The sequence below is a fragment of the Lissotriton vulgaris genome, chromosome 7, assembly GCF_964263255.1.
Source record: "Lissotriton vulgaris chromosome 7, aLisVul1.2, whole genome shotgun sequence".
NCBI lineage: Eukaryota > Metazoa > Chordata > Amphibia > Caudata > Salamandridae > Lissotriton > Lissotriton vulgaris.
In genome coordinates, this window is record NC_141695.1 from 67336511 (window position 1) to 67357200 (window position 20690).

A 20690-nucleotide genomic window follows, 5' to 3' on the forward strand; every position below is an offset into this window, starting at 1 on the left:
GATGTGCAAAGATACTTCTAAGTTCAAAACACTTTTAAAGACTTGGCTATTCTAACTGCACTGTACCAATTCTGAGTACCAAAATGCTGATATACACCTTCAGGTTTGAGTCGCTGCACTATAGTATGAGCCCCTAACATAACGTATTACCTAAAAAGTACTCATCCTTCTTTAAGGAACTCTTGTGAGCCTCAGCCTTGCATTTTGACCTGCTGAATGATTTTTACTTCCATTTAAGGGACCTTGGCATGATTCAGAATTTCATAGACTGGGTACACCACTGTAAACTTGAAAGAATACCCTCAATACTATACTAAGGGACTGCCTGCCACATTTAGAATTGAGCAGAGCAGACTGTAAGTATTCTGTCAACCGAACCCCCTGTTCATTACTTTGATGAAATACTTCCTCTGATGGCCCAACAGAGTCTGCTTTATATAAGGTTTACTATGTAAAGGGTTTTTGTCCTGTTCTCGTCATCAGAAAAAACCTGTCAGGAAGGGACAACAGCAAAATAAAATGATTCCCACCCCCTGGGAGAAAACTCCCATGGTATGAGGGCCACCAGTTTGTTTATTTTTAAAAAACAAACTCTGGGAGTTTGTTTTTGAAAAAGAAAAAACTTTGGAAAAGTTTGGCAGCTGACCAACTTGAACGTTGGTACCTTTTGTAAAACTGTTCAGATATTGATAGGAACCGCCATGACAGTTGGCTGGTGGACAGTTCTGTATTTGTTGTCCAGAGTTTCTTCAGGTTGATGTATATATTGTTCTAGGCCATCTCGAGTGAGTTAAGAGTTAATTCAGTCTGCCAAATTCTAAATCAGGTGAGAAATCCCCTCTCTCAATTCTGCCCCTTAGATATAACTTCCTCTTTGTTTACACTCATCTTCAGAGGGATAAGATACAGCCTTGACTCAAACAGACACTCTAGGAACCTTATGAGGTGGGGTGGGACTCACTTTATAAGCTGCTTCTAAAGCTTTATTAATCATAAGCTGCAGCATGTCCATATCTTCTGAATGCCCAATATCAGAGTCTCCACATATCGACAAACGCACCCGTAAGAGCCTCTATTAATGCTGCAGCGAGACTCATCACTGGCTCAAAAAATGCTCACACATCTCTCCTGACTTAAAATCCTTGAACTGCCTGCCATACAAAGCTAGAATACACCTGAAAATCGTGTGCATGACGCATAAGGCTATACATCACAACTCGCCCGGTTACCTCGCTCAGAAATTGACAATCTCGGGTGGCTCTAGAACCACAAGAAGCGCAGAAAATCTTCTATTGAAACCACAAAGATTCCACAAGAAAAAAACATATAAACGGTCCTCCTCAGGGATGGCGCACAGGATCTGGAATGCTCTCCCTCCAGAAACAAGACTTATCTCATCCACGGCATCCTTTAAAAAAAAAGTAAAATCGATCCTCTTGGCTAAATTCACATGAATATAGGCTAAGAAAATCTCAAGACTCACTATCTTTCCTTTTATGACAATGACCAGCCAGACCACCTAGGCACCTTTGTTGCCTTGCCTTGACTCTATGGGTATTCATTTGCTTACTCCGTTTTGCTAATCTTTGCACAAAATGCTTTGTTAACAATTCTTTTGTTTTTATTTCCCATATGTGTGTAAAGCTCGCTGATATCCGCGATGATCTTGTTCGCACTCTATAATACTTTCTAAATAAATAAATAAAATACATACTTTTTCTTTTAGCACACTTTCCTTCACTGATTGCAGAAGATCAAAACCTGGAAGGGAAGACAGGCTTCCGAAAGTGACAGACGCCCCCTGTTTCTCAGCAATGGGAACATTACAGCAGAGAACATCTCACAGGATTTCCACCTTCTTTGATTGGGCAGGCAGACTCAATCAAACAAAACCTGTAGAGTAAAACTGAGTAGAGCACAGGAAGATTTAAACATATTGTTAAGCCTTAAATATAAGCAATACTCGGGGCTTGGCCTAGTGGTCTAACATGGCAGACGTGTTTTAGGTGAGCTCCTGTTGAAGGAAGTGACCAAATTAGGGTTCCCGTTGGGACTTTCTGTTCGGACCGCCACTTTGTGTGGGGGCTGCCGAGCCGCATGTCACAGAACAGAGACTGTTCAGGGCAAGAGAGCAGTGGATGCTGCTGTGCTGCGGCATAATTGTGATTCCAAAATTAGAGACCGGAGGATCACGGCGGGGCACAGGCAACCCTCTCCAATCAGGAAGTGATTACAGTGGAACTGCAGCATGCTGCATGGCATTGCCGGGGGAAGCTGTCCCTGTGGATGCTGTGGATCGAGAGGAGATGTTCCTCCCGGGGTGGCGGACGTGTGGTGCAGTTGGGTGGCAACTTGGAAGACTAACATAGAGGAGCATTGGACTTCCCGGTGGTGGTCTGGTGCATGCTGGGCTAGGGAGGTGCCTGAGGGTGTGTCCCTGATATCGTTGGCTAGATTTGGCCGTGACAACAGACACTGCCCGTTGACTCGGAGGGCCCGGGCTCGGATGGAGAAGAGAGGGCCTGTCTGAATCAGAGGCTGAGGGGAGCGCCATAGGCTGGCCTTGTTGGGGCCTGGCCGCCTTTTGGTTTGGCCGGACGCTTGTTCTCCCGAGACCTACATGCCTGGGGGCTAGAACACGCTGAAATTATTTGACTTTGGGTGCCTGGAGGGATTGACTTCCATACAGACCAAGTGGGCCCAAAGGCTGGTGGTGCCTGCTTGAGGAAAAGTCCTGGACCCCCAGAGCTTTGGCCCTACACGACCCTCTGGTGGTGCATACAACCCTGAGGATGAGGGCTACCTTGAATAAACAAGGAGTGAGGAGCAGCTGAGATTTTATACCCAGGGACGGGGCTGGATGAACTGAAGATGACCTGCAACTAATGAGTGTGTGGGGTGCCCCCTAGTGGGGGTAGGGGTTATCTGCCTTTGAAGGCAGCCAGGCTAGGCCTGGTGCAGCTTGCGGGCGGTGGCCCTCCTCCTCGGGCCCTGATATCTGAGGAGATACCTGGTTTTGATCCGGGGAGATGTGAAGAGTGCCCCCCTCCTACACCTGACACACCATTGCAGCACGGAGCAGGGTGCTTGCATGCGGTGTACACTAAACAAACACCAGTGGCTGCCTGAAGCCTGGTTCACAGGCTGGATCAGGGCCATATGATGAGGAAGGATACGGTGTTGACATCGTATTGTCTTTTTTTGTAAATAGGTGAAATGATCGAGCCCCTCCATGATGATGGTAACGTTGATGTTTGCAGGATTGATTTGAAGATTTGTTTGAGTGCTGAGGCCCAGAATTGCGGATCTTGTTTGAAAAGTATTGGAGGGATCCCATTTGGACCTGAAGCTCCCTCGTATCGGCCCTGGGAAATTCTTTTTCAGATGTGTTTGTTTGTAATTGTAATATCCTGATCCAGTGTGGAATTGGGGTCGATTTGAGATGACCGAACTTCCTATTTGAGTGAGAGGTTATTCATGCAGGTACGGATTTCTCGGTTTTTATTAAAGTGTAATTTGAGGAAGATTGTCCATGCCTCTTCTGTGACGTGTGATGACATGATTGTGCAAGGGGGACAGATGCGGTGCTGGCCATTGCAAGTGTAGACTGAGCATCATGTGCTACATGCTGAAGTATTTTGACATGAACTTGGGACAAACATGAAAAAAACAGCCTTATTTCCAAATTTTTGGCAAAGTCCAACCATTACCCTATGACGTTTGCCCCGATGGTGTCAACTATGTCACATCAACTCAATGATTTAATGTAAGCTGTGGTTGTGGGTACTCATGCCAGGTTGAATGGGATATGTCATTTGTAAACAATGGACAAACTCCTTTGTGATTCAGTGTGTGTATTCTCATTCAAAACTCCAAATGATCATGACTCCTAAATGTGTACAGGTCAGCTTGGTGACTATTGCATGTCCACCGCTACATCAAGTTAAATGTTTACTGAGCATGGAATTATTTGTCACATGAATATTGTAAGGTATAGAATGTTTGAGCCCATTAATACAAAATGTGTACATCCCTCCAGCCACTTCAGGGACATTTCAAAGTGTACATACTTGAGAGGATACATTTGAGTAATGTTGTTGGTGTGTATGAACAGACCTGAAATCCATTGACACCCAGTACTGATGTGCCTGTCAGCAATTGCCATTTCTTTTTGAGTCACAGTTCACCTTGACAGTTAGTTGTCAAAAGAGCAGGTCTCATAACCACAATTACAACTTGAGTACATCTCACAAATAGCTGACTGATATGATTAAACGTTAAGATCTTTGCCAACATAGTCTTGTCCAATTTAACAAAGATTGAGTGAAACTAAATATGTCCCATAGATTACTTAACATTTTGATCAGGAATCTGTTGATTCATTTCCAAGCTGATGTAAATTACAAGGCTTCTGTAGCCAATACCAAGTTTTGAGGGCACAACATTGTCTTGGCAAGACTGGCTCAGAGTCAGTGCCACAGCAGTGATAACCATCTCAATGTAGGTTGTCAACTCATGCATTAGACACCCTTTCACACAAATCTTAGAGGTTGAGGGGTGGGCATTGTTACACTGCTAAGCCCATTTATCATCACGCAGAACCATTTATACAGGAGCACCTTGAATGCTGTGTAGTGTGTAATGTTTTAGACTGTGAACCAAACATTTTTCTAGTATGATCTTTACTGTGAAATACACAACAAATCATCAATGTATATGTTATGAGTCTTTCATCAGAGTATGACACACATGAAAAATAATATAGTTCAATGATAGATCAAGTGCCTGACGGTGATCCTTTCATCTCACTGACTATCATCTGCTCAAGTAAGACACCATAGCACCATTGTGCAAGGGTGCATTCCTTAGCACTGGCATGAAGGGGGTTCGCACTGCTTCTATTTGAAAAGCAGTGCAGTCCAATTTGTTATGGAAATGCCATTGCTTTGCTGTCCCATTGGGTCACCGCACAGAAAGGTGCAGAACAGGCTAATACCGCAACATAATGATTGATGCAGCATATGCCCTCTTTACTTGCAATAATGTAAATTTATCTGCAGGTAACCACATATTTGCAAGCAATTGAATACATCATTTATTATGCATGTTTAGCTGTGTTGACACCGCCAAAGTGTTCATAATATAATGAATTTCCATTTCTTTCATTGTCCAACATGACTACCACTGTTGTGATTAGTCATCTGCCATGATTACAGACAGTGAAGCCTTCTGTCTTTGTGTAGTTGTAATGGTCATGGTCTGCAATGGGCCTGTGCAACTTCATCCTTCCGGAACATCCACTGTTGGACTCAATCGTTGTCTGTGGCCACAGCCTAATGTCAAACAGCTATTCTACAACTATTGTCACTGCACTCTTTGCTTGCTATATTCCATTCCAGGGGTCAACATGTTGTCATCCACATTAGATTAGGATTACTGATATCATTTCCTTAGAAGCTGTCAGGTCATGTGTGATGTACCCTGTTTTTTGTGATGGTGTCTAGAGAAAATATTGTAAGGATTTTGTTTGTGCCAATTATACAGAATACCATAATTTTTTGGGAGTCAACAAACATGACATGTTTACTTTGTTTTCAGACAACATGTCTTTCAATGAGCAGAGAAAGCTCCTTCTGCGTAAGGAATGGTACCAACACATTAGGTGTGTGGCTTTAATGACATGGCACAAAGGTACTGTGAGGAGAAGGCTTCTGGAAAGTGGAAGTCAATTTCTGACAGCACCAAGAAAGGTGTCAAAGGAGATGCTACCCTGCCTGCCTCCTCAACACACCAGAGCCAGACACAGCCAATCTCTGGCCCTTCAGGTGTACAACATTGTGGCACATATTGACAAAATCTGCAGTTCCCGGGCCATCCACACATGCTCAATGTGCTGCACCCACCTCTAGTCAAAGCATTGTTGCCACATTACAGAGTGCTCAACCAGGCATATCATCAAGACCTACAGGACACCAACAGATGTCAGTACTGACAAAAAAGCAAGCATCGTTTACTGTAAAACTTGAAATGATAATGCATTTATGTAGCGTGATGGCTACCCAAAGGCATCCCGCCGCTGGGGTTGGACGTGTGCAGAAAGAGACCAGGATTAAGTGGGATTTTGGAATAACCAAGTTTTGAGAATTTTCCGAAAGCTTAGTGCCTGTTAAAGTTGTTACTCCCTCAGTCTAAACTTAAAAGTGACCGAGTAGATGGCAGGATGCAAGGACAGGCCTCCAGGTCCCAGCTTGTGACTCAGAGCCTAAAGGACCACGCCCTTGGCAGTGAGTCATTAACTTAAGAGTATAACTTGGTTGATAAACTATTGCTTTGTGTGAGACTAATACACTTATCTGTTACATTTTTATAGAGTTGTACTCTGCACTCTCAGCTCGCAGCACCCTTTTGACAAAAGCGAGTCCAGATTTACATCCTGTGAATCATCTTCAAAGTCAGGAGCCAATTTCACCATTTGCTGGGTTCCGTCCGGATGCATCCAGATTCCACTCGGGTTGCCTTCATGGCCCCCATTGGGCTGTTGTGCGGCCCAGGACTTGCTTTTGGCCGGCCACCCTCTCCTCACGGACCCGCTGGATGCCAACTGTGGCATTGACAACAAGTCTGAGTGGCCCGACTCATCCAGCCATTCTGTCACTTCCGTTGCTGACTGAAAGAAAAAGGCTTTTCACTTATGTTCCACCCACAGTCTAGCTGGGTAGAGAAGACTGTAATTTAGCCCAGCACACTAGAGACAGTGTTCACACTGCCAGGAAGGTTCTCCTTTGTTCCTGCTCTTTTTGTGTATAGTCAGGGTAGATTGCGATGGTGTGACCTTGATGTGATAGCGGCCCCTTGGAATGGATGGTCTGCAGGATAATGTCTCTATCTCTGTTGTTAAAGATGATAGCTCTTTGCGAGGCCCCAGGATGGGCGTCGGAGCAAGTGCTCTGTGGGCCCTCTCTATATTGAAACACTTTAGACTCTCTTGGGGGCCAGCTCAGAAGCGATCTAATTTTCCAGAAAGAGCTCAACACATGGGCCCTCTGCCTTTGCAGGAAATCCTATGAATCGCAGATTATTCCATCTGGAACTTTCATCTGCATCTTTTGCATCCGCTGCCCGGTCATCCAGGTGGATCTCTTTGTTCTGTATCTCTGACGGACCGAAACTCCTGCTGCATGGCTTTCACATCTTTTTCATTGAAGGACACTCTATCCTACTCTTTATGGGGGTCACATCTCAATAAATTAATGTCTATTGCCACTGTGTATATCCTGTGGATCATATCTTCTCTAGTGGAGTGAATTGCTGCAATAATTTCTGCAATGGGGGTTCCAGGAAGCACTGAAAATTCACCCCCAGCTCAGTCTGGTTCACAACCAGCCTGACCAGTAGCTGAGGGCACAGCTGGGCATAATTTGAAATTTTGCTCACTTGCACTTTGTTAACTTTATCTTTCACCATTTTGGATCAATTTCTGGACAGGATCCAGTTTGGAGGATAAATTATCCACTAATTTGCACTCTCCTGTTTCCCCTATGTCAAGTGACACTATGACGCCACCTAAGAGATACTAATCGGGCAGATTTCGTAGTTGACTGGCCTGAGGAGGCACCACTGTATAACACTCTTCTGAACTCTATGATCAACAATGTCAAAATTTGGTGTCAACAACTCCAGGCGTCCTGTCTGAAGATCACAACTCCCCTAAATTGGGGCAATTTTGGCTCCTGACACAGATCTTGTCTAAAATACAAACACTAGCCTACTTCTCCAGGGCCTTCATTATTTTGTACCATCCACTAGGGATCACTAGGGACCCACTGCCTGGGGACCAAGTGTTCAAATGCCACACCTGTCTGGGCCACTAACCCAACTGTAGCAGGTCTAGGGCTCGCACGCCCACTATCACGCTATGGGGTGCCCCCAGGCCCAGCAGCCCGCGGGCCCACAGGCAGTCCAGGGCCACACACAGGCAGACCTTGTTACAGACTTCAGCAACACACATCCCCCCACAGTGGCATTTCCTGTCTCACTGTTGCTGCTCTAGTACCCTCCAGGAGCTCTGATTTTACCCTGTGCCTCCTTGGTGCACACTGGGATACCTTTGCATGCTTTTTCCCCTTCACTGATGGCTCAGGACGTCCCCCATAGCCGCTCAGGTCCTCACTCTGGGCAGCCTCCCAGCTCCACAGGATTCGTCCTCCAGGCAAGAGCTGATCAGGGCCAACTGGCACTCACAGGCTCATCTCTCTGTATCCTGCCCGTCGGCATCACTGCACAGCCAGTTTGTCGCAACCCTCTGTCAAACAGGTCTCTAGGGAGGGGACGAGACACGTACTACCCCCCGCTCAGCTCTGACTGCCTGGTCCACTTTCTCACCACACTTCAGTGCCCTTCAACCGCCCGGACTAGGGCACAACTGACTTGATAATTTCCAATGCTCTGCCCAGCCTTCTCACAAAATAATGTCTTGAGGCTCTGCCGAGTCGTCACCGGATGGCCAGTGTCTGTGGAGAGTCTCTCGCAACAGGAAACTTTCCTACCAGCATTGCAAGGTTTGCAGTTGTGTTGTGGCTTCCTCTCTATTTCCTTTCTAGTTGTGTACAGTGTTTTTTTTGTCAAATCTGTTTATTGGCATTTTAGGGTTTCATAGTACAGTTTGAACTTCAACCATTTCAGCACAGCTGTCTGGGCATGTCAAGTAAGCATTCGCATACATAGGAACATAACATGTTGGGGTCACAATGACACTGTTGTGGTATCTCAGAAACAGAGGATAATCGCCCGAAGCTGGCGAGATTGTGGAGTGTCTAAGCAGGCAAAATTCCAGAATTGTCCATGACTGTCCTCGCGCTGAGCCCTGTACAAGTAGCAGGTTTTTGGGTGGACCCCCCAACTTGTGCTTGCAATCAAAAGGGATATTTATACAACAACCATAAATAAACGGAAACAACAGCTGCACTACCACAGACACATACTAACCCGCCTCCCACCTCCCCTCCCCCTCAGCCCTCCGCGCGCGTACGCACTCCCAGCCTCAGCTGCGCCTGTACTTTAAACTTGTATGCCCCGGTGGGGCAGTAGTTGTACCTAACAGACTATCCGGACAAGAGAACAGCCCACGGTACACTCCAACCCCTAAGAGCACCCACCTAAACCTCTACATCACCTGCACCACCTTCCCCAACTGACAACTGTAAGGTATTAAGCATGTGCTCCCAGCGCTCCGCTATGGGTTCTTTTCGGAGCCCCAGAGTTTCCTCTCTATGTATGGCGGTCCACTCCGCCAGGGCCCATGCCTGAAGGGAAAAAGTCCACGCCTGTACGGCAGGTGGGTCACACGCCTTCCATTGCCTTGTAAGGAGGCGCTTTGCCACCATCATCGCCAGGTCTAAGAAACGGGACGACACCTTATCCTTGGGTGTTCTCCTGAAATGATGCAAAATGTATTCAGGCCAATCAAAGGGTATAATACGACCAGTACATTTCCTAAGCAGCTCACTGATTGCACTCCAGTAAGCGCCCATCTCACTGCACCTGGGACAGGACGCGTCTGAGCAATGGAAGTACTTGTTGATTAGCTCAGGTGTGAGAGAGGCCCTATGAAAAACATAAAGTTGTATCTGGTGAATGCGCATGTTTCTGGGAATGCGTAACAAACTTTTAAGGATTCTCTCCCACTCCTTGTCCAAAAGCAACCTTCCCAAATCGCGCTCCCATTTGCTTCTAAGAAGGGCCAAACTGGGCGCTGTGTGCGTCCGTAATGACGCAGCAAACCAGCAGACCATATGTTTGCCCCTCCCCATGACGTGGAGGTACTGCATGGTTAAGTGCTATTCAAGCTCTGTCGCCACATCTCCCTACCTGGCCGTCAGCTTGCTACTAGAGAGCGATGTAATAAGAACCCCCCGGGGGGAGCCCATCCTCAGAGACCAGCATCTCGTAAGCCACTAGAGCTCCATCTCTGTAAAGATCGACCAGCGTCTGGATGTCTGCCTCCCTCCACTGCTCTAGCATGGGGCATGTGAGGACCCCCTCACCACCTGGGGAACCCTCCAAAGGTATAGCAGGCGCATACGGAAGCACCCTTCGCGTGAGGAACAGGAGCAGTGGGGTGGGTCGCTCAGATTCTGCCAGTGGGTGAAAGAGTTTGGTGACACGCTCTAGAGAATACGGCGGCATGCCTGTAGCGGTATCGTCTCTTCCCCTACCCGCCAATCAGCAGAAAGAGGCTGGGATAGAGGCAGATTAGGAAAATAGTACAGGAGTCGGGGGAGCATGACCATTTTGGCAAGGGCCCCTCTGCCCGTGGTTGTCAGCGGGAGCGTGGACCAAAAGCATATCTGGGATCTGAGCGCTGCAACCGCCCGCCTCAGATTTCCATCAAATAAATCAGCCGGCTGACGGTAGATCTGGATCCCAGGTACTTAAAGGTGTCAGCCTTCCATTGGACTCTCGTGCCATCGAGGCAATACCCCGGTCTTCTACCCCATTGCCAAAAACATAAAGACAGGATTTACCCGCATTCAACCAGAGCCCAGAGACATCTGCAAACTTTTGCAGCAGCTGGGCTAGTTGTTTCGGTATGCATCCCACATCCCTCACAAACACCAACAGGTCATCTGCATAAAGCGATACCTGATGAGTTGCATCACCCAAAGGGTTTCCGTCTCCTAGAGTCTGTCTCATGGCCGCCGCCAGGGGTTCGATAGCCAGCGAGAACAGTATAGGGGACCGGGGGCATCCCTGCCAGGTGCCCCGGCACAGCGCCACCACCTCTGAGATGTAGGGGCCCAGCCGCACAAGGACTACTGGGTTTTTGCAAAGGAGATCGACCATCTGCAGAAATCCTATGTCAAGCCCATAGCGCAATAGTACCCCGGACAGGTAACCCCACTCCAGGCAGTCAAAACCCTTCTCCAGGTCTATTATCAGGCATCCCGCCCTGGTCCATTACCTTGTTGCCTCAGCCACCTCCCTGAAGTACCTCCTGAGGTTCAAGGACGTGGATCTCGCTGGCACAAACCCGTTTTGGTCAGAGTGTATTAAGTATTAAGTGGGGGACCACCGGCACTAGCCGTTCTGCGAGTATTTCTGTGAAGACCTTATAGTCCACGTTGAGCATTGCCAATGGCCTGTATGAACCCAACACTGTGTAGTCCCTGTCCAGCTTGGGCAAAGAGACCAGGAATGCTTCCCGCATGGATAGAGGTAACGAGCCCTCGTCTATTGCTGTGTTATACAGCTGAAGGAGTAAGGGCGTAAGGGTTTCCCTGTTTGCCTTATAGTATTCGGCAGGAAGGCCATTTGACCCTGGAGTTTTTCCCATCGCCATAGCCTGAATTGCTTCTCCCACTTCCTCCAGCGTAAGGTGGGCATTGAGCACATCCTTGTGTTCCTCAGTGGCCACAGGCAAGGTAACAGAATCTAGGAACCCTTCTAGCACGTGTCTGGGGCTGGTACCTCGAGCTTTGTATAGTTGCATGTAATGACCGGTCAGGGCATGATGTATTTCGCGTAGCGTGTACACCATCTCCCCATGTGCTGTGCAAAGAGCTCCTATCCGAGCACCACGTCCTTCTCTCTGTACCAACCAGGCTAACTGCTAGCAGGCTCTGTCCGCCCTGGCGTGCGTTCGAGCCGTGTGCGCCGCATAATTATGCCACATCAATTGCTCCATAAGAACCGCGTGCTTAGCGCAGAGGTTGCTCAGTGTGTGCGAGTGCTCACCTGTCCCCTCACCCTCCCTCCCATACCGCAGGAGCTCAGCCTCCAGGCGCGTCAGGGAAGCAGAAAGTGTTTTGCGTATATTCCACGTGGCCCCCAAACAGTGCCCCCGGATGGCTACTTTGTTTGCATCCCACTCCACCATGGCGTTACTCGCAGTCCCTTCATTGACCTCAAAGTAGGCAAGGATGGCAGTGCCCAGCGAAGAGCAGAACTCAGCATCCTCGAGCGCGACAGGCTGTATCCTCTACGTAAGCACAGGTAGGCGGTCCGCCTCCCAACTAATCTGGAACCATAAGGGGTTATGATCAGAATGTGCTCTCCCCAGATACTCTGATTTGGCAAGGAGTGGGAGCAGGGACTGGGTGCCGACTATCTGATCTAACCGGAAATGCAAGTTGTGAACTGGTAATGTATTATGAGTATACCCTGTCTGTTGGATGCTGCGCACGCCACATATCATGTATCTCCCAGTGTGAGAGCCAGTCCCGGAACGCTTGTGCTTTGGACATCACTGCTGTAGCTCGGAGGGGAAGGAAAGAGCGATCCAGGCGCTCGTCCAGCACCATATTGAAGTCCCTGCCAAGTAGCCAGGGAAGGCCAGCGTATGAATGAAGGACTTTATTCAAGCTCGCTAGGAAGAAGGGTTGGTCCGTGTTCGGGGCATAAAGGGATCCTAAGAAGACTTCCTGACTATTTAGCCCCCCCGCACTAGGGAGTACCTGCCCTCCTGATCCACCTTTACTTCTTTACAAATGAAGGGGACACCCGCCCTTACCCATATTAGTGTGCCGTGCGCATGCGCAATAAAGGCCGTGCCATAAATTTGCCCCCTCCAGTGCCTGGATAGTTTGTCGAGATCTATCTGGGTCATGTGGGTCTCCTGAAGGAGGGCAATCCCCACCGCATGCCGCTGCAGATAGGAGAAGACAGAGTAACGGCGTGACGGGGTGTGCATACCGTGGATTTTCCAGGTCATTATGTTAGTGCGTGTCATGTGTCTGGACGCCTCGCACCCGCACAGGACAGTGGAAGCACCTCGAAGGGGGGCCTACGACAACCATCAGGAAAGCGGGTATCAGTGTGCCGCAACTGAAACATGAGAACAATGACAAACAGTGTAACTAAAAGGGTGAGTCCCCAATGGGGCATATGTCCAAACCTCAAGAAGATCCACCACTAAGAAAGTATTAGTCCAGCGCACTGGCTGTCTGGGGAGTGTTCTGTCAGCAACCGAACTGTGTTACGCCCCTGTCTCAGACCTCCCGGGGTGCATGGGGAAGTACAGGCTGTTTACACACTGGGCTGGTGCGGACCACCAGTAGAGGAGCCCACGAATGCAGTGATCGTGCAGCGCTTTCCAACCGCGGGCCGGCAGATGCGTCTGCATGTGTTTAACTGTACATCATCGCATGGCAGCTGAGGTAATTGAAATTTTTATGGTCAAGTATGTCCCCTAACGTGTACCCCAACGTCTCCATGTACGTGCTTCAAGTACATGTTATTTCCCTCCATGACCGAATATGAAGACGCAAATACATTTGCGTCCAACGTTAATATGTCCTCTTTCAGATCCACCATGAATGGATCGATAATTCGGTTCCTAACCATGCCATGCCAACGTCTTTACATGGTACACTTTTATGTTTTTCCTGGCTCTGCCGAGCTAGGCCCTGATTTCTGTCTCCGAGCCCTTTCTACTTTCTGCCTCTGAAAGCTGCAGCATGGACACGTATCCCTGACCTCTGCCTTACTTCCTGTCAAGGGAAGCGGTGCCTGGCTCAACCTGGCCTGCCTGCCAAGACAGTATATTGCCTTCAAGTTATCTGTTCAGCCTCCTCGAAAATACATTCCTGTCTAGTGATTTAGGTAAACATATCCCCGGCTGCAGAGCAAAGAGCAAGCCTTCCTGTTTCCATGCAAGTAATTTACAGTTCTCGTTGCCATAGTAGGCCCATGGCCCTGCACGTAGACACTTAGACACATATGCACGCACTAGCATTCAGTAGAGAATAGCCTCTGCCCGAGAGACCTTCTACTCCAGATAATACATCCTCCAAACACAAGATACCAGATATGTTATAGGAACAGGTCGTTCTGACATCCCAGACTTCTGTCTCCTCTACTAGTGTTAAAGTTCTCCCCAGTTACACGTCTATGTCACGTCATGCTAGCTGCGCGCGCATCCGCACTTCCTGCTGACTCTGCAGATTACCTCTGTGCATACACCCACTTATGACACTTTCTGTGACGTCTACATTACGTCCACATCATACGCCTCCGTGTACGCCTATTACACGCCTTCTTTCACGCCCCCTGCTACGCACATGTGTTCTTATCTTCTCCTTTTCACTTGTTACGCCTCTTCAATGCAATGCTAATGTACCGTTTTTACTATATATATGGAGCACTCTTAATATAACGTTGACTTGTCCTGATTTCCTAACACCCTGTTGACTTGTCCCATGGCTCGAGCCATTGTACTTGTCACTAAAAAATGATACGGTAATTTTATTTACCACATAATTTGGCGCCCGAACAGGGACCCCTCCCCCACCCCACGCGCCGGCGATGCGTCGCAGGCCTTGCCCCCTGCCACAGCCGTGACGGACACCTATGCGCATCTGCAGGTTTTCCTGTATCTCCCTCAGGCCTACGGAGGTGACGGAGACTGCGGTCGACATCCAGACGAGGCGGTGAGGAGTGCGGAGGATCCCGACCAGAGCCCAGCCAAGAGTAGCAGCGTCCGAGGTATCCAGAGGCCAATCTGTTCCGATGTGTCGAGGCGCATGCATAGTAACCAGTCCAGTCTGAGGCCTTCAAGTTCAAGTTCAAGTATTGCTCCCGGTGAGTACCGTTGCTAGGGACGCATCTAGACGGGTGCATTAGTTTGTGTCCGGTCAAGACAGGTCTGGGTACACAGTCCTGGTCCGTACGTGTTCACTTAGGTGAGCGCGGTATGACGTGTCTCTTTATGGGACCGGTCTGTACTGTTTAGCAGTGCATCTAGTGATTCAGTGATTCAGTGTTCGAGTCTTCTAGCATTCTCTCACGTGATTCCAAGTATTGTATTTTTTGTACTAGACAGTATCTGTTCGAAATGTTTTAATGTGTTATATGTCGTGGTATGAATGACTGTTTGCTTTTCATTACTGTGTTCATTGTGTTCGAGTCAAAGTAATAATGCCACTGTTTCCGAAGTTACGTAAGATAGGAACTAGGAAAGGGATACTCGAAGAAGCAGTGCCTGTTCCGCCTAGGGACACTCCAGGGCACTTTATGTACCACAAGCATGGCTTAGATGCCATACTGTACTTAGACTTGTGGATCGATTACACCAAGCACTTGGACGAGAAATATAGATGGCCTGTTTCAGGAACATGGGATGCTGAATGCATCATGAGAGTAGAAGAAGCATTATGGAAAAAGGAAGCCAGACAGTCCCAGAAGGATGCCATAGAATTGTGGCGTAAAGAATCGCATAGAAGGACAGAGAAAGAAATCAGAAAAGCAGAGAAACATAGGGAAGATTCAGAAAAAGATCGAGAAAAGGAATTAATAGAAGAAGCTGAACGAGTTAAAGCAGAACAATTAGACAGACAACGAAATACACTTGTTAATGGCATGTTTCCTCTTCTGACCGAGGGCCTATCTAAGGCCAACCTGGAAATGCCAAGTAATTTACCGCCACCTTTGGTTCGGACTAAACTCCATCAGACCGCAGCAGATATTTTCCTTTCTTCCTATTTAGATGGTGTAGCTCCAGCATATACCAATCTAACCGTACCACCCGTTAATAATGTACAACAGTCTGCCCCGGCTGTCCAGGTCACGACCCTTCCACGTCACCAACTTCCCGTGCATGTTGTCACTTCCCCTGCCACAGGTCCGCCTGTTATTGGTCCGCATAATGCGTTTGGGACAACTGCAACCCAGAGTCCAACTCCGCTGCATGTACCTCTTCTACCTGCTATGACTGCAACAGCTATACCACAGTCAGGCTATGCTCATGCTTCCATTTCGGGAGGTGCCATAGGAGGCCACCACCGAACCCCACCACAAGTACATCGACTGACGATGAGAGAATTAGCTACACAGCGTACCCCGAAAGCGACCCCTTCTGAAAAGCTTAAACAATATATTACAGATTGTAGATGATCCCGTACCAGGCAAGACTGGGGACATGATGCTAGCCTCGTTACGTTTACGACGTGTTGCAGATTATTTGATTACACTACCAGGAATGCCAGAACAACTAGACAGGCTATATCATGTTATTCAGACTGGAGAAGGTCCTGAATGTATACGTGAAGCCATGGCATATCAGAAAGCTGAGACACAAGGGTTAATATTACGATTCCTGATTAACTGTTTGATAAGAGAACGAGATCGACCGGGTTTTGTTCAAGAAGAGATGGAAGTATTGACTAAATGGAGTCAGAATATTGCAGATTGTAAGCATGACAAACAGAATTGTATAGATGCCATGTCTAGAAAAATCCGTAAAGAAATAATAGCCATACATACCCGACAGAATGCCGAAAGGGCAGCTGAGTCAGATAAAAACGAGTCCTCAGAGGAGGAAGAATTAGAGAGTCCGGAAGTGCAGCAAGATACGATAGCCTATGTAGGTAGAGCGAAACCTCCTAAACAGTACCCTTTAAGTAGTCCTTTTGACAGACCCATTCGTCTAGAAAACAAGAGACGTTTCCTTTCCCCCATTCCAGAATTATGTTCTCGTGAACAAGTATTCCAACAGACCGATAATATACTGAAAGAAAGATTAGGTTACTACGAACTTCATACAATGCATGAACAGAAACTGGCACGGTCTGCAGTACAGTGGGCTGGTGATAGCCACGTATATAATGATGACGCAGTAGCGCAAACATTTTTAAGTCTTTCCCCAGACGAACAGCGATTAGTTGGCATGTATATGATCCAACATCTCATTACACAGTATGAAAACCAGCATTCCGATCCAGGTCCCTTATATGATTTATTAGACGACTTACTTCTGAAAAGATGGAGAGGCCTGGGTACCGATTTGATTAATACGATTCTAGAACAACGCCACAAATTCAGAACTTTCCTAACTCCACATTCTGTTCCAGTTCCACCCCCAGTAAGACAGCCATCTCACCTAGACAGACAGAATCCCTTACGAGAAGTACATCCAATTCAGAAGCCAGATAACACGTTTCAACGCGTATTCGTGTACACTCCTTTGACTAAAATGGAATTATTGGAAATGAAGAAACTAGTACCTAGTCACGATAAAGACCCTGCAGGGTTCCACCGTGAATTAAAAGACATGTTACTAATGGGTGATTACACGTATTCAGACATCCTTAAAATGTTGAAAGTATTGTTGCCAGCAGGGATTTACGAGAAACTGAAAGAGAAAGAATGGGAGGCCGCCGCCGCCAGAGCCAACCTGCACGAAGGGATGAAGGAGGTAGCCGAGTGGATGACGACCAGCCGCCTAAAACTGAACTCGGACAAGACGGAGGTCCTCATCCTGGAATCCTCACCCTCCGCCTGGGACGACTCCTGGTGGCCTCCCGCCCTGGGCACCGCACCCAAACCAACAGACCATGCACGCAACCTGGGCTTCATCCTGGACTTCTCCCTCTCCATGACCAGGCAAGTCAACAACGTCTCCTCGGCGTGCTTCAACATCCTACGCATGCTACGGAAGATCTTCTGGTGGATCCCCACCGAGACCAGGAGGACCGTCACCCAGGCCCTCGTCACCAGCCGACTGGACTACGGCAACGCCCTCTACGCCGGTACCACCGCCAAGCTCCAGAAGAGACTCCAGCGGATCCAGAACGCCTCAGCCAGACTCATCCTCGACATCCCACGAACCAGTCACATCTCCGGACATCTCAGAGACCTTCACTGGCTCCCCGTCAGCAAAAGAATCACCTTCCGCCTCCTCACCCACGCACACAAAGCCCTACACGACCAAGGCCCGAGCTACCTCAACAGCCGAGTCAACTTCTACGCTCCCAAACGCCACCTCCGATCAGCCAACCACGCCCTCGCCGCCGTCCCCCGCATCCGAAGAGCGACTACAGGAGGAAGGTCCTTCTCCTACCTGGCTGCCAAGACCTGGAACTCCCTCCCGACCGACCTGCGCCTGACCCAAGACCACCTCTCCTTCAGGAGGAAGCTGAAGACCTGGCTGTTCGAGCAGTAGCGGCACCCCCCCCCCCCCAGCGCCTTGAGACCCTACGGGTATGTAGCGCGCTTTACAAGTGTCATTGATTGATTGATTGAGGTGGGAGATAAAAAGATTGTATGGACTGAATTAGAAGACGAAGAAAAGAAACGTACCCCAGGTTTGGGTCTTGTGGACAAAACTAAAGCATTACCAGGATTATTAGTACAAGTTTTGCCTAGATTACTGACAGTTAAGAAAGAGGATTGCGATGCAATCTCAGCCTGTAAGCAGAAACAAGACGAGGACACTAGTGATTTTTATTCTAGATTTGAGAAATGTTTTATTATTAATAGTGGCCTGAAAACAAGTAGCGAGTCATATCCACATCTATTTGTGACCAAATTAGTCGAGAATTCCTTACCCCAGGTTAAGAACCGAGTATTGAAAGTTGAAAGTACATGGCAAGCAAATACGCCTTCCCAAATGTTACAAATGTTACAGTACCACCAGAACAGAATTAGAGAGGAACATGATCATGAACAGAGACGTATGAAAGACACGAAAATGAAAGTACTAGTTGCCCAGTCTGTTCCAGCAGATGGTCAGAAGAGGGGTAACATGCAGAACACACAGACTAGTCATCATACAGGTCCTGTTAAAGGGAATTGCAATTATTGCAAGCAGCCAGGTCATTTTATAAGTGATTGTGCCGTTCTCAGACACAATATTGCTACAGGCAAAACGAAAGAAAGACCACGTCCGCCTAGAACAGAACATGTTCAACAGAATATTCCACAGAATCCACAAGCTCCACAGAATGTACAGCAACAGACCGTAGCGGTACCACAGCCCCAACCCATTGCCGCAACACAACATGTTACACAGCAGATGTACCAGTATGCACAGTCAGAGTATCCAGATTACCAACAGTATTCATGAAACAGCCTAGAGAGGGAAGTAGGTCTGCCTCTCATCGAGATTCCTGTATATCAAGAGGGTCCTTATGTACATAGTCAAGTATTAGGAAAAGTCAGAAAGTTTTTGATTGACACAGGGGCAAGCAGAACTACCATTTGTCATGACGAGGTTCCAGGGGCACCCCTCTCAGGCTCACAGAATGTTTCCCTTGGATTTTCAGGAAAACCTATTGTTAATGAAGTATCGAAACCAGTCCCCCTTGCAGTTGGTCCATTGTCCCGTACTACAGATTTATTGCTTACGAAATCATGTCCAGAAAACCTGCTTGGTATTAAAACGCTGAAAGCTCTAGGAGCTGTAATCTGTTGTTCTCCAGAAGGAGTGAGGTTATTTCTACGTGACTTCAAGGGTCACTATGTGTTGAGAGATTTTGATCCCCGATTACAGAATGTACCACAGCATTTATGGGCACAAGGTCCGACTGATGTAGGTTGTATGCATATTACACCATATCGTGTTACTCTTAGAGAAGGTGTTGTTCTGCCCAGAATCCGACAATACAAATTGCCACCTGAGTCTGTAGCAGCCTTATTGAAAATCATTGACGAGCTTATTGCTCAAGGAGTAGTTGTAGAAACTGACTCAAATATCTGTAATTCTCCAATCATTCTGATTCTTAAACATACTGATCCCAATGCACCCCCAGTTTATCGACTAGTGATTGACCTTAGAGAGCTTAACAAATGTATCATACCTCAGTATCCAGTGGTCCCAGATATTTCATCCCTATTGACTGCCAATGATTCCGAAGCGGTGTTCTTTACTGTGATAGACCTCAAGAATGCCTTCTTTAGTATTCCCATTGACCCGGAAAGCCAGTACCTTTTCGGATTCAGTTTAAATGGCCGAAGCTTTAAATTTGCACGTGCACCTCAAGGGTTCACGGAAAGTCCAAGTATCTATAGCCAAGCATTGAAAAGACAACTTGACAGTATCCACATGCCTGCTAACACTGCCCTACTTCAGTACGTCGATGATCTATTGATCACCGCCCGAAGTGAACAAGAATGTGAACATGCATCTCTCACAGTCCTATATTTTCTGGCCGACAAGGGACACAAAGTGTCTCCTTCGAAGCTGCAATTCTGTGTTCAGCAAGTTGTTTACCTTGGTCACTTGCTGTCCAAGAGGGGGAGACAGCTAACACCTGACCGCATCCAGTTGATTGTACATATGCCACAGCCCAAGACACAAAAGGAAGTACGGGCCTTTATAGGCCTCACCTCTTACTGTAGACAATGGATTCCTCAGTACGCAAATCTAGCCAAGCCCCTTATACAGTTGACAACCCAGGAGGCAGCGTCATCGACTGTCCTCCCTTGGACTCAGGAACATACACAAGCTTTTGACGACTTGAAGAAAGCCCTATGTCAAGCACCTGTTTTAGCGACACCATGTTACAGAAAACCTTTTACACTTTTTGTCACAGAACGCGAAGGTGCTGCATTGTCAGTACTCACCCAAGATCAAGCAGGTTCACACAGACCGTGTGCTTATTTTTCCAGTACGTTAGATCCAGTAGCCCAGGCTCTGCCTGCGTGCTTGAAATCAGTTGCAGCAACAGCTCTAGCAATAAGACAAAGTGATTCCATAGTATTAGGACATCCCTTGACAGTACAGGTTCCACATTCCGTGGAAGTTCTTTTAAATCGAACTCAGACTCAGCACTTGACTATAGCACGACTGACAGGTTACGAATTGACGTTATTCCAGCCACACATAGAAATCAGGCGCTGCAATACACTGAATCCTGCTACACTTTTACCGATAAGCACAACAGATCCTTTTTCACATGACTGTGTGGAAGTCATTA